Source organism: Camelus bactrianus, chromosome 1 (assembly GCF_048773025.1).
Source record: "Camelus bactrianus isolate YW-2024 breed Bactrian camel chromosome 1, ASM4877302v1, whole genome shotgun sequence".
Taxonomy (NCBI): domain Eukaryota; kingdom Metazoa; phylum Chordata; class Mammalia; order Artiodactyla; family Camelidae; genus Camelus; species Camelus bactrianus.
Window position 1 is genome coordinate 126,761,154 of NC_133539.1, and position 13,842 is coordinate 126,774,995.

The following is a 13,842-nucleotide window of genomic DNA, read 5'->3' on the forward strand; positions in this document are numbered from 1 at the left end:
ACAGAATGCTAAAAGCAGAAAGTACTTGATTGATTTTATTTTGCTACCCAATCAAACCAATCAAAAAAAAACCCGCTGTTGACACAGATTATAAGCCCTCCAGGTTAGGGTCACTGTCTTCATTGTGTTTCATTTATTTGGTCACAGTGTCTGGATAGTGCCTTGCTGTTCAGCAGTTTTGTTAGGAAACGGTGCTCGTGAATCATTGTAAGGACAGAATTTTGACAACAGACTGTGTTGTTCATTTCACAAGGGAAAAGATAATATAGAAATACTGCTCAGATCTATTTGAAAATTAAGCTTGGAATTTTGAGAACAATTCAAGAAACCATACAAAGATTTTTCACTAATTTTAGATCTATCTTAAACACATTATGGTTACATAGCAGAGTAACTTATCAAGTAGATTTGACAAGAGGAGTGTATTATTGATTTTTTGTTTTAGTTGAAATATTCTATGTGGGATAAAGTAATCAGTGCCTATAAATGAACAAATATGTTTGTATTTCTATGCAACATGGGAGCAGACTACATATGTTTCAATATAATATATATGACTGTGTGTTTTAATCTGTCTGTCAGTGTTTTTATAGTTTTTCAGCAATGTTGTAACATTAGAATTCTAAGAAATTCACTCCCGATACTACTGCAGTTTGTACTGTGTATCCTGTCTTATGTATGGGATTCCACTGTCCCCTAAGTGAGGAATTTCCTCTCCTATTGAGTTAGAAGCAGATTTAAAGGAACTGTGATTTCTAGGCCTTTGCTCTCCATGTGTTTGCACTTGGGTGTCAATCACAATTTTCCCTTTCTTGAGTTTTCATTGTTCAATTAGAATTTTTGAAAATAACTATTAATATGTTTCACTAGTCTCCCTAGAAACTTGATGTTTTTGTGCTTTTCAGTTTTCAATTTATGAAAATTATAAATGCACACTTGTTTTTAAGTAGTCCTTTTTCACTAGATATTTGTTTACCTCTTTATAGTTAAAATAATTTTTTTCCTAATGAATGAATCACTGTGCATGTTTTACAAGATATCTTACTTTTTATTTTTCTTATTCTAACAGGTATATTCATTGTACAGAATTTTGAAAATAAGGATAAACCCAGTAATAACTTAAAAATGGCCTCTAATCTCACCTGGAGATACAGTTGTAAGGTTTGAAATTGAGAATTACAAGTCCTCTCATGTTTTTCTTCTTTTTCAAGTACGTTTTGGTTACTGAGTCCCTCAAATTCCCATATGAATAGTAGCAGCAGCTAGTCAGTTACTGCAGAGGAGCCCGCTGGGATTGTGATCGAGACCACGTTGAGTATACAGATCTCTCTGGGGAGCACTGCCATCCCAAGAGCGCTGTCATCTGATCCAGGAATGTGCGTGGTGTGTCTGTACAGGTATTTAGGTCTTCTTTAATTTTTTTCAACCATGCGTAGAGTTTACATAGTATTATTTTACCTTATTTTTTTGCCTTTATACTGAGTACAATTGTGCAAGGTACTAGGATCAGAATTGTATTATAGCCCCGCCACTTGCTGCCACCATGGACGCTGCACTCTTGCTTTGCCCTGTGTAAAATCTTGCACAAAATAGGACCTAAGTAACTCTCTCTTGAATGAATGATTATATGATTGCTGGATGATGCTGGAGAGTCCTTGTGATGATGTCTTTTTCCCAGACTTTCCCCTCTTCTTAACTATGCCTTTTCTCTTCCTTTCCTCCAACCTGGGTTTCAGCCTGCCTGTGGCATTGATTTTCCCTGAGTGTGGACTCTTCCTTTTACTAGTTCACGATAATGTTTCATGCGGGCTATGAAAACTTGCTAGATGTCAAGAAATAGCAAATTCACTGCATGCTAGTATTTTTAGTCTGTGGTATTATATTATCCATTGAAATTAAATCAGGCTGACCCCCTGAGCCCTCCTCTGATCTCTTTTCTCCTTCCTACGGGTGATACTTCTCTGGTTGCTGTCTGTGCCCTTCCCCCAGACTTGGTTTTGGAGTTGAGTAAGTCACCATCAGTGGAGCTCTCTCTTTAAAGATGAAGAGAATATTTGCTCCTTCTTCCTGGTTGGGGACTGGATGAGATGTGGTAACAGATAAAGAATGGAGCCCCATCTCATTCTGACCCTCGCTCTTTCGGTTCCTTTCTCCAGGGGAAAAGAGTACAATTCAAAAATATAAAGATTGTGAGCTAATGAGATAGACAAGACAACCGAACATTTGTTAAATATCTTTTCATGCCGGACACAAATGTATTATACACACAAAAAGCACACAAATCACTGTAGTACTGCGGTTACAAACGTGGGTCCGAGTACGAGTCCTGCTCTGGAGTGACCAGTCCTGTGAGATGGAGAACTGGTAGGTCGGCTTAGCCTCTCCTGGACTTGTTTTCTGTCCTGCAGAGATGGGGCTCGCTAGGCGTCCCTCTCCCGTAGAGGTGCTGTGGGGTGTAAATGGCACGCGTGGGCAGCCCGAGCACAGCTGCTCATTCCTCGTAAGGGCAGGATAGCATCGCTTTTGCGGTGACAACTTTATGACCGTCCCGTGTAGACTCTTAGTGCTCCGAAGGGATGCCTTGTGGTTTGGAGATGGGATTCTCACTTCTGTAAATACCCAAGGATTGTGTTATTGGGCCGTGCTGATTTGAATCTATTCTTTAGAAAGTACATATTGTAGATATATTTTTCAAGCATGCATGCTTTTTTCTTTTATTATTTATAGTTCTACCCTCTCATCTCTTGGTGTGACTTTTCACGGAATCCAGGAAACAGTCCTAAGCCACCTGCCTCTTCACACTTCTCCGTGCTGGTTTTCTTCCCTGACTAGAAGAGGGTTCTGCATAGGAAATTTTCTTTGTTCCCCTTTTCTTGGAGTCACTCTGTCTCCCCAACTCTCACCTGTCCATCTGTCCATTTCTCTACCCACTGATTCTTCTGACATGTTCCAAAAAGCATTTCAGGCAGCTTACAGAAGAACAGATACCAAATAAACAGGTGAGGAAATGGGGCCAAGTTCAGACAGTGAGGCTAGGAGGCGAGCCTGTGTGGGAGATGCAGGCGTGAGACACACGCCTCAGCCCTGTGACTTATAAGATCGACAGCAACAGTGTGCCTGAGGCTCCCAGCAGACACAGGGAAACAGGGTTTGTGGGAGATGCTCACTGGCTGTGAAATAAATAAGTGGCTTAGGAGATGCCCAGCCTTTCCAGCTACTAAGGCTTAGGAGAATATTTTGAGTTTCTTCCAAAATCAGAGTATTGCATCTTTTCTTTTTTCAGAGATCTATGTATAGTTTTTTACATTCTATACCTGGAAATTTCTCCAAAACTGCTTCCCACGTGAGTCCCATGTCTCGGGAATGGGGTGGTTCTGCTCATTGACGGGGGTTGGCCAGAAACAGAAAATGACAGCCTCAAAGGAGCCTGGGATTTGTCAGTTATGTTTTGTCAGTGCTGTAGATTTCAGAAAACGCTTTCACCGTTTCTATCCATCTGAGGTGACAGCGTGCTCTCTTAGCAGCATCAGGAGCTCAGGGCCGCGGGATGGTGGGGGCTGACTGCACTGCTATCAAGACAGCTGTGCCAGTCACTGCAGGCGTGGTGATTTTACATAGTGCATTTCATGTTCTTTAATAGGTTTCAACAGGTACTTAATTAACTGAGTTAATTAACATTTAAAAAATATGATGCTTTGTTGAAAAGACAGTTATAGGCAGAATATAAGTTGTGAACACTTTAAAAACGGTTTCATTACTGAAATTTTAGTAGGGAAGATTTAGTTTATCTTATTTACACCTCTCTTCAAAAGTAACAAAGAAACAAGACAGAAAAAGCAGAGGATGATTTCTGTTCTTCCTCTCGGCTTGCAGGTGCCCTCACCTCCAGTGGCATCCATCCAGACACCAGCACTGACACTGGCCGTGCTCAGAACTGCCTCAGCCCTGAAGACACAACTGACAAATAGAAGGGGGACACGCCCTGTGACAGCAGGTGCTCTCACTTTGTGGGTCCTTATGTAACTGCGCAGTGTTATTCAGGATCGCCCGTTCTACACTGTGTGACGCTGCTGCCGTGTCTCCTAGTTATTTCTGTAAGTACTCGTGTATTTTTTTCAATGTGTGGTACTAGACATCTAAAAATGCTTTTTTCAGATGAAAAATAATGTGTATTTAATATAATAAGTCTTAAAAAAAGGGACAAAAGGGTCTATCCTGGTCCCACTACTCAGAGATAATAATTAACACTTTAACATCTATTTTCTGTTCTTTTCATCAGTGTGTATTACGTCTGTCATAAAAACGAGCGAGCACTCTGTGCCTGTTTACTTTGTGGAGACCTCCATTTTTCATTCGGCTTATTACACTTTTTTCTACAGTATTCTCTCTCCCCTGGCATGATTTTTAATGACCAGTATAGCATTCTGTCTTGTGGAGGCAACGTCCATTTTACTTCGGACTTAAATAACCTTTTAAATTCCAAGTATATTTAACTGAAATACTGAAAAGAGAACTGTGGTGGTACCGAAAGGCCCCTACATCCCTTCCCCTTTTTTTCTGAGAGTAAAAACTGCTGACAATGTGGTGTATATATTTCATGACCTTTATGCCTGTCATATATATATACACATACATACATACATGTATATGAGAAATCTATGTATATGTTTGTGTATATATGCTTTATTGAAAAATAAGGCCATACTATATGTTTTGTGCAGCTCGGTTTATTCACTGAGGTGTATATCATAGACGTCCTCCCACTCCAGACTCACCCGGTCCTTTCAGATAGAGTAGAGGGGTCTCCTGATGTGCAGTAGATTTGGTCTCTTGTGTAAGGACACCTTTGGTGGGAGAGTACTGTGGACAAGGCCTTGGACCACGCCAAAACGCCTGCCCCTTAGTGCCCACAGCTCGCCTTCATTTACCGCATCATTGTCTTGATGGTGGATACTTAAGTTTTCTCCATTTTCCACTGTCAGAAAGGGTGTTTGACTGGCGTCCTTCTTGTACAAACATTCCTGTGATCTTGTATGAGTATTCCTTTAGTTAAGGTTTCTGGAAATTTAGTCCCTGGATGTGACAATTACATACATCACAGGCTCCTTTCAAGTGACTCTAGAAATTCCTTCTCCTGCGGGGAATGAAAAGATGTAGAATAACTTATGTAACCAATTCTCTATCGCTGGATATGATTTCACTTCAGCTTTTCTTCCCACCATTGTAAACAGTGCTGTGTAAATGCTCTGATGAGTACATCTTTTTGAACTGATTTTTTTTCTAAGCGAAACTATTCCTAAAATGGTGTTCAGTCTGTGTGTACACACATTTTTCAGAGTTTACATATCCATTGACACGTCATCCTCCAAAAAGATCGCTCAGTTTGTTCTCTCAAAGATGGACACTACCTAGAATATTTTTTAAAAACATTTGCCAATATGATGAGCAAAATTGCTTTTTCATTGTTTTAGTTTGCACTTGATGACCAGTGAGGTATTGAGCATTTTTCACTCATTAGCCATCTGACTTTTAAAAGGTGAATGATCCCTTTTGTCTTTTGCACACATTTAAGTGAGGGAGCTTCTTGTTGCTTTGTGACAGCTCTTTGTATGTTATGAACATTAACCCCTTGTCTTCATTAACATGTATCACAGAGCTTTTTCTTTTCATTTCTTGCCTTTCATTTTGTTCAGTAGGTTTATTTTTGTTGTGGCCGAAAATAATCTTAAGACAGTAAATGTCTTCTTTTTGGGTTTTATCCTTGATAGTATTCTTAGAAATATTTTCTTATAATGGTATATATCTCCTCTGTAGGATTTTTTAATCTCTATGATGGAGATGATAATACTACTTTTTATAGTGAGGAGAAGTTGAATTACTATAAGCAAAGATTTGTATTTGCTGTTATTAGTACTTTCTAATATTTACATCACTATCTGTAATTTTTCTTGTGGTCATTATGACTGGAATAGAATTTGTTTTTTCCAGGTGATTCTCTGATTGTCCCAAGACAATTATTGAATTCATACTTTGCTCTTTGATTTGAAATCCCAACTGTACAAAATATTTATGTACACTAGAGTCTCTTTTTGAGCTCATGGTTTATTTCTGTCAGTCTTACTTTCTTACTCCAGTGCTATATCTTACATATTGTAAAAATTTATTTAATATCTGACAGTGCGATTTTTTTTATTCTTTTTTCCATCCCCAATTTTCTTGTCTAGTATTATGAGTTTATTATTCCTGAAGAGTTCCAAAATATTTTGTTCAAGTTAAAAAAAAACAGATAAGGGCTGTCATGGGAATTTTTAGTAAGTTTTGAATTATTCTTAGGAGAACGTTCATCTTTACAAAACTGCTTTCCTCCATACAATATGTTGATGTCTCTGCATTCACACTTCTTACTTTACCCCTCAGTACAGTCCTGTGTTTCTCCATGTACAACATGGGCATTGTTTTTGAGTTTATTCCAGATTATTGTTGAAGTTTTTGTTAATTTTGTAAGTGAGAATTTTTTGCTATTATATTTTTTAACTGTTAAAACTGACACCTAGGAAGGCAGATTCAATTTGTAAATACTCACTTTGTAACTTGTCATTTAATATTGTAAGTATTAAGTACTTGTTACAGAATAGTTTCTTTTCTGTTTTTAAAAATTTGTTTCCAAGATTCTCAAAATGGTCATAGCTAAGTAGTATAGGTGGGGAGACAGATGGAGAGAGGTAGTGTGGCTCATGTACAAACTGTGAGCACTTTCATGGCTGCCTTTATGCTGGAAAAGCCGCTGAAGAGCCCAGGTAAGAACAGGGGTGGCTTTGTACGCACTTGAAAGCCAGCTTTCCTGCCTGTATGGAGAAGCCTGGTGAGTGAGGCAGATATATGATCAAGGTCGAGTGGAGGTTATTGGTTGCACAGAGCACTGTGTCTGTGAGAACAGGATACCATCGCCATGGGAAATGCTTGGTGCCAGGAACAATGCAGGGAGCTGGGAAGCCTGTCTGTTAAGGATTTTCCAGCCCTGGGAGTGGGAAGATCAGACTCTCCATTCAGATCTGAGTTTGAATTCATCCTCTTTAGTTTACTGGTCCTCTGACTTTTCTCAAGTTATACATCCTCTTTGAACTCCTGTTTTCTTGTCTCTCAAAACAGGAGAATTACGGCCTGCTGCTAGAGTGTTTGATCAGGGTAAATAATTTGTGTCTATAAGATGCCATGTACAGTCACAATCTCAGTGAGAAATGGGCTGTCGCCTCTTCTTCTGCAACTCAGTGCTTGATGAGACATGGGGGAAAGCCAGTCCCTAATTTGTGTGTGATGCAAGTAGGAACAAAATTAAAGTCTTGCCTTTCCTTAGTAGTATTCTTACTCCTTTGCTTCATTTACTTCTTTCCTCCTTTCCTTTCCCCTTTCCCCTCCTCCATCAAAAGATCCTGGGACTCTCTCAGAACACTAGATTCAAGTTACTTTAAAGGTTGGCTCATCCTCATGAAATGACAGTAACATAAAAAAAATCTGTACACATCCCAGAATGCATTGTATTTGATTTACACACACACACGCGTGCACAAAAACACACACACAATCAGGCTACCTCCCACTTGCAGAGGGTGAAGGAACACTTTTTCTGAGTTTTCATTCACTGAGCGTGAGAACAAAGTCTCTTATGCAGACTTTCACCAGCCTTCGTGCATGGTGTTTTTAATTGGATTTCTGCTTTTTGGCCATAGATATAGTATCCTAATAGAAGAGAGAAAGTGAAGACATAGACATTCTGCTGAGATATTGGTGTCATCATATTTGAGTTGGAAAGGGCTTAAGACAGCATAGAGTCATAACTTTTTATGGGTGAGAATCCATGATGGTGTAACTTGGACAAGAACCTGGGTCTTCTGCCATCTTGTCCATGTGGGTGAAAAGGCAACTGGGTGGGGGATGGCAGGGATCTTTCTTGCTTGAGTTCCATGGTCTTGCTAGTTTTCATTGCTCAGCTGCCTTTAGTTTATGTCCATGAGGCCTCTCATGGGAAGGTCACTCTGTCCTGATAGATTGTTTCTTATCAGCAAAAAGCTCTGGACCCACTCATATTTCCCAGAGTTTTCTGCTGACCTGCTGACACTTTATATAAATGAGACCAAGAAACTACTGAATATAAAATCCTTATTGTTATCGTTTGCCCTCGATTTCCATAGGAATGGGGTGCTGTCTCAGGCTGTCTAATGTTAGATCTGAACAAAGATAGGGTGATAGGCTGTGCTGCTGGACCTCCACAGTCGAAGGGGATTTCCACCTTAGTTTTTAGAATCAGGCAGATGAGTTCAAATATTGCCTTTACCAGTAATTATCTTTGTGACTTGGGGGAGAAACTGTACTTTTTTGTGTCCAATTTTCTTTGTTTGTAAATAAGTTCAGTATTTATTTTAAGGTTTCAGTTTTAGAATTGAATGAGCTAATTCCCTCATTTATACCTAAAATAGTGATCGCGTGGTTCTATGCTGGTGCTTTGGAGGTTGATTACTATGGGACTCGGCAGTGAGAATGGGGGTGGTGGACCCCTGGATAATAGAGCTTATATTCCAGGATATGCTTGTAAAAGACTGGATGTGCAGTGGAATTTTAGTAAATATCCACTCCTTTCCTACTCTGCTTTGATTGTGTATATATCTTTATACTAATATATGAACAATTTTTATTGCAATTTAAATATCTTTGTAGTATTTACAATATGTAGCTATAAAAAATACGTGAAATAAAATGATTTGACTTTTATTTTCTTTTCAATAAGCAAAACAAAATAAAATAGAAAAGAACAAAGTTTTGAAGGAGTAGAAATAATTTTATTTCCATGGAATCAATTCCGAATAATAGGTTTTTTGGTCGTGTTCTTAAACAGCATATAAAATTGATTGGTTGTGACATACTGGAAATGAGGAAACAGTGGAGACATACTACCTCTAATGCAGTCATTTATTTACCAAGTCCAAACTCGTTCTGCTTGCTGCATGACAGGCCAATAAATCAGGAGATGAGCTTTTGGAGTAAGGAGTAGTGACTTTATTTGAAAAGCTGGCAGACTCAGAAGATGGCATACTGATATCCAGGAGAACTCTCTTCCCCAAGTCAGAATTCAGTCTCCTTTTATACTAAAAAGTGGTGGGGGTGTGGTTGGTTGTTGCAAACTTCTTGCTGTACGAATTGATTTCCTTGGAATCCTTTGTTCTTGCAGGTGTCCATGTGGGTCAAATCATGGCGCCCCTGTAAAACCTCAAAAAAAACAAAATTTATTTTTATTTTGCAACTTGCCATCTCTACATAAGTGTAGAAGAGCTAACATCCTTAAAGATCAGAGCCCGCAGAATAGGCCCTCCTGGATATTTCAGGCTAAAGGCAACTTTCTTTTACAAAAGGTGCAGAGATAACAAGTCTTAGCCTAGAAAACAGGGTACAGGTTTAAAGCCAAATGAACACATCTAACATGGAGTCAAATTTGTTCTTTTCTATTACAGTTTCTTTTTCCACCTCATAGATAATTTTAGTAAGAAACATGAGCAATTTTTTTACTTTTGCTTCTTAATAACGGATAAGTGGCCCAACTACAGTTTTGTGAACAGGGATGCTGTGCGGGCATAGGGGTCACAGCAAACTCTTGTTGGGGGTGGTCGACCCTGCAACATGTCTGATGCCCTGTGAGTGTTGGTGAGGGTCCCCCTAACCAGGGACTCTCTTCAGGAACCACCATGTGGGTATTGACCTCTGGAGACTTCTTTTTCAGCTGTAGGAAATTTTTTTAGATGCTGTGATGAAAAAATCACTACAGCTGGGGATAATCAGGGAATAAAGGAAGGGGAAAAGGGCTTGGAGTAGTGTAGAAGAGGACAGAAGATCAGGGAGCCTGGGGGCTTGGGGGCAGGGCCACGGGAGAGAGAGTAGCAGAGGTGGGGAGGGGCCCGGCTCCAGAACCAGCTCCTGCACCTTTCCCTGCACCCAAGCCTCACAGCTTTTAATTGGGCCCAAGACTCTTTCCTGTCTGGATGTCACCCTGGGCAGAACGTTGAGAATCGAAGGTAAGGGGTGGGCAGCACTCACCTAGGGGGTCACTGAGGACTTTGGTCAAGTCCACAGTGCCTTTTCTAGTCATGTGTCTTCACTTGTTCTTTATCTCAGGATCTGAGAAGCAGGAGCAGGGAAATCAGGGAGAGATCCAGGAAGACATTTGACTCTGTTAAGAGACGACAGTCACAGCGACACGGGGAGCGAGGACACTTGCAGCAAATAAAATGACTTCACAAATATTGCATCAGAGCTGCAGGTGTGAGAGAGCCTAAGCCTGTCTCAGAGTGCAGGGGACAAGAGGAAAGGAATGGTAAAATTAACACTGACAATTGAAATTTTGTTAAATAGCCTGCTAATATTAATTGTATCAAATGAATGTATGCAGGTGTATTTCTATGATCATTTATAGGTACACACAACCCCACCAGCCCCTCTTTCTCCCATCGGGGATGGGCTTTCTCAAGCACAGTGCCCCTCCTGGTTGAGTGGGCCACGCTGCGGGTCCTCGCCTGGGGCCAGGCTGCTGCAGGGCACTGAGTCCCCGAGGCACGGCCTGGGAGACATGACAGGAACATCTCTGCTCATAACTGAGAGCCTCCGTTTCCCCCTGCAGTGTAAGAATGCCGGTGACTCAGTTAGAAGCATGCATCCAACCCGTCCTTCCGTGTCAGCACCATCTAGAATCGGTGCCTGAATCTTCTGAATTTCTCCAGAATGTGGTTTAAAATCACCTTCGACAATTGAATGTGTGTCCTCTTACAAGTGGAGGAATTGCTGCCGTTTCCCTGGAAATTACTCACCACTAGTCCATCTGATTTTTCTGTGCTAGGATTCAGTATGGCCTGCTAAAAATTCTGCAGTCAGATCTTGAAACACTGATGAAGAGGATTATTTATTTTATTTCTTTATATGATAGTGTTTTACTTTCAAAATTCAGAGTTTTCGGTTCTTTCAAAAATTTTTTGGGGGTTTGGAGAATCAACGTTTCTCTTACCATCTTTGTGACTTGTTGCTATATGCCTCTCACCTGTCTTCTGTCACTTGTGAGGCAGTTCCATTTGTGACCCTGTCCGGTTTGTTCATGTTATAAAATATAAAGTCTGTAAAAGTACAGTCCCTTTTACTCCGAAGACATTCCACAAGTACTACTTAAATCTGGGTGTGGTTTTTAGAAGACAGAATCATTAGAACATGTACTTGCAGGTTGCTAGTGCAAAATCCCCAAATCAATATTCTAGCTCAACATCTAAAATCTTTCTAATCTACCTTGGATTTGTATGGATAAGTGAAGCAGTTTGCTAAGAAATCAAGACCAGGTTTAGAATACAGGCTGGTGTAGCTCAGCAGGTCCTCCCATGCTGATGCTCTGCCAGAGGGTGGGGCCAAGGGGAGAGGGCGTGTCCTGCCCTTCCTGAGCTGACAGTTTGACGGCAAAGACCTTCACCAGGTGAAGAACTGGGAGTTTCTTCTAAGAAGAGTGGGTTTGAAAAGAGTCCTAAAAGCGCGGGAGTGACACAATCCCATTTGTCTCAAGTAGGGGAGAGCGGCTTTAGGGCCACTTGGGAGACTCGTGAGTCCAGGAGTGCAGTGTTGGTGGCTTCCACTTGAGCGGTGAGACGGTTAGTGTGTTAAAGCGAACAGATTGAAGACATGTTTCGATGGTAAATAAGAAAGGATGAATGCTGTCTGTGAAGTTAGAATGGAGTAAGGCCCAGGTTTCTGGGTGGATTAATGAGGTAAATGATAGTCCTGCTGTGCTGTGATGAGGGAAACCTGCAGAGGGAATTCTGGGGAAAATCTGATGAGTTCAGCTGTGGGTAAATGAAAGGCTGTTAGATGTGTGGACTGGGAGCTCTGGTGAGATCCAGTAGTGAGTAGGGGGAGGGGAGAGAGTCTTTCAAATCATTTTGTCTTGTGAACATACAAATAAGGATGAGCAATGACACACTTAACACCTCTATATTTTGGATTTAAAACCCAGTAACATTTTGCATTATTGACTGCAGAGGTTCTTAATTTTTTTAAGAGAAATAAAATAAATAGAAACAAAATAGTGGAGTTAATCAACATCTTAGATTTGATGTGTGTCCTTGTGTATATTTTGATACCTCATCTGTTTATAACTATAATCTACAAAAAGTTAACTTGCTTAGCATAAGAGTTAAACAGAGGGACGTGACACACACTGTTAGGGGTTGAAGCTGATCACCTTGGGCAAATTATGTCGCCTCTCTGTGCCTTAGTTGCATCTTCTGTGACTGCCCCTGGGCCCCTCATCACAGCTGATTTCCTAGACTTGATGTTGGGAGGGAGGCTGCTGAAGGGAGTAAGAAGTGGCAACTGCTAGGGATACTGAAGAGTGAGACAAAAGCAGATTAAAGCCTATAAACTTAGTACAAATACCCTCAAAAGAGAAAGAAACCTGCAGTGTTTTGAGCCACAGCGTAAGGAAAACAAAATCACGTGGACCCAATTCTCTTGAACATTTGAGTATTGTGGGTGGGAGGTTGTCATCAAAAAATTGTCGAGAAAAGGCCTTTTGGTTTCCCTTGACGTTTCCAGTAAGGGTGAGTTGCATAAGCAAAACCCCCCCCCGGTTCACAGTGGAAGGTGCCTTTTTGTGCAAAACTGACCAAAGGTTGGAAACCAGTCTTCAGCGGTGCTGGTAAATGAAGAGACTTCTGGATTGGGTGGGGCACTTGCTGTGACTTCCAGGTGACCTGTTGGCTGGGGACTGTTAGGCGGGCAGTAGGTTTGCAGGGAGACCCGGGCATAATCCCTTGCTCTGAGGCTTCTGGTCTGACTGGCAAACCTGGGCACCCACAGTCCTAATGGGGCAGCTCGTGATGTGGCCTGGGACACCTGCTGTGCTGAGGGCGAGAAGAGGGTTTCCCTGAGGGGGTGTCCCTACAGAGAGTGGAAACGTCCTCCTGCAGGGGAGGAAGAGCCTCTGAGCAGGGTGCTGGATGCACAGGCAAGACCACCCTGAGCACGGAGGATTTGGGAAGCCGGAAGTCATACAGTGGCACGAGCAGCCTTGTTCCTGAGAGACTGGAGGTAAAAGATGCTGAAAAGGCAGGCTAGGTTCAGACCCTGTGGTGGGTTATGAGTGACAGGAAAGGACTGGTCAGGCAGGCACGAGAGAACCCTGTGGGCATCCCAGCTGGGGCGTCACGCCGGAGGGAGGAGCAGAGTTATAGACTTTGCCACTTATTAGCTGTGTGACTTTGAGCAAGATCACCCCAGTTCTCTCTATATATATCTTCATCTGTAAAGTGACACAGTGACAAGCTAGTGTCATCAGAAGGCTTAGTTTAGCTCTGATCCTCTGTGTCCAGTCCTGTCAGTGCTGCCCTGTGAGGTTCTGCAGCGGCTGCTCTTACCCTGAGATGGGAGGGCGTAGAGGGACATTGTAGCACCCGAGGGCAGGATGGGTTTGCTTTAAAAGCAGACATGTTGCCGCCTGCAGCTGCAGACCTGCAGGCAGTTTGATTGATGGTCGTGGAGAGAACTTTGGAGGCCTTAGCAGCGTCTTAAAACTTGTATTCACTTAGGGACCGGATTTGCCTTTGCTGATTAATGTTGAAGATTTGGGCTTCTGGCAAAGCTGTTTTCAGAGATGGGTATATACGTAACATATCGTATAAAATAAAATGATTTTCTTAACGTGTGGGACTTTGCAGTTGTTGGGAACAGCTCTGTTGCTCTGGTCTCCACGGAGGACACTAGGGGTCAGCAGAGCGTGCGGGAGGGCAGGCAACCCACAGTGCTTTTGCCGGCTGTTCTCCCCAG

At 41.7% G+C, this 13,842-nt stretch overlaps 1 protein-coding gene across 1 annotated transcript in view; it reads left to right on the top strand.

The window, feature by feature from the left end:
* The window catches only part of LOC141578895 (uncharacterized), a 137,484-nt gene that overhangs the window by 101,540 nt on the left and 22,102 nt on the right, over positions 1-13,842 (top strand). The window contains exons 16-17 of the mRNA XM_074372695.1: positions 1,212-1,397; positions 3,874-4,094. The gene's annotated coding sequence lies outside the window, so the exon portion shown is untranslated. The remainder of the gene's footprint in view (positions 1-1,211; positions 1,398-3,873; positions 4,095-13,842) is intronic.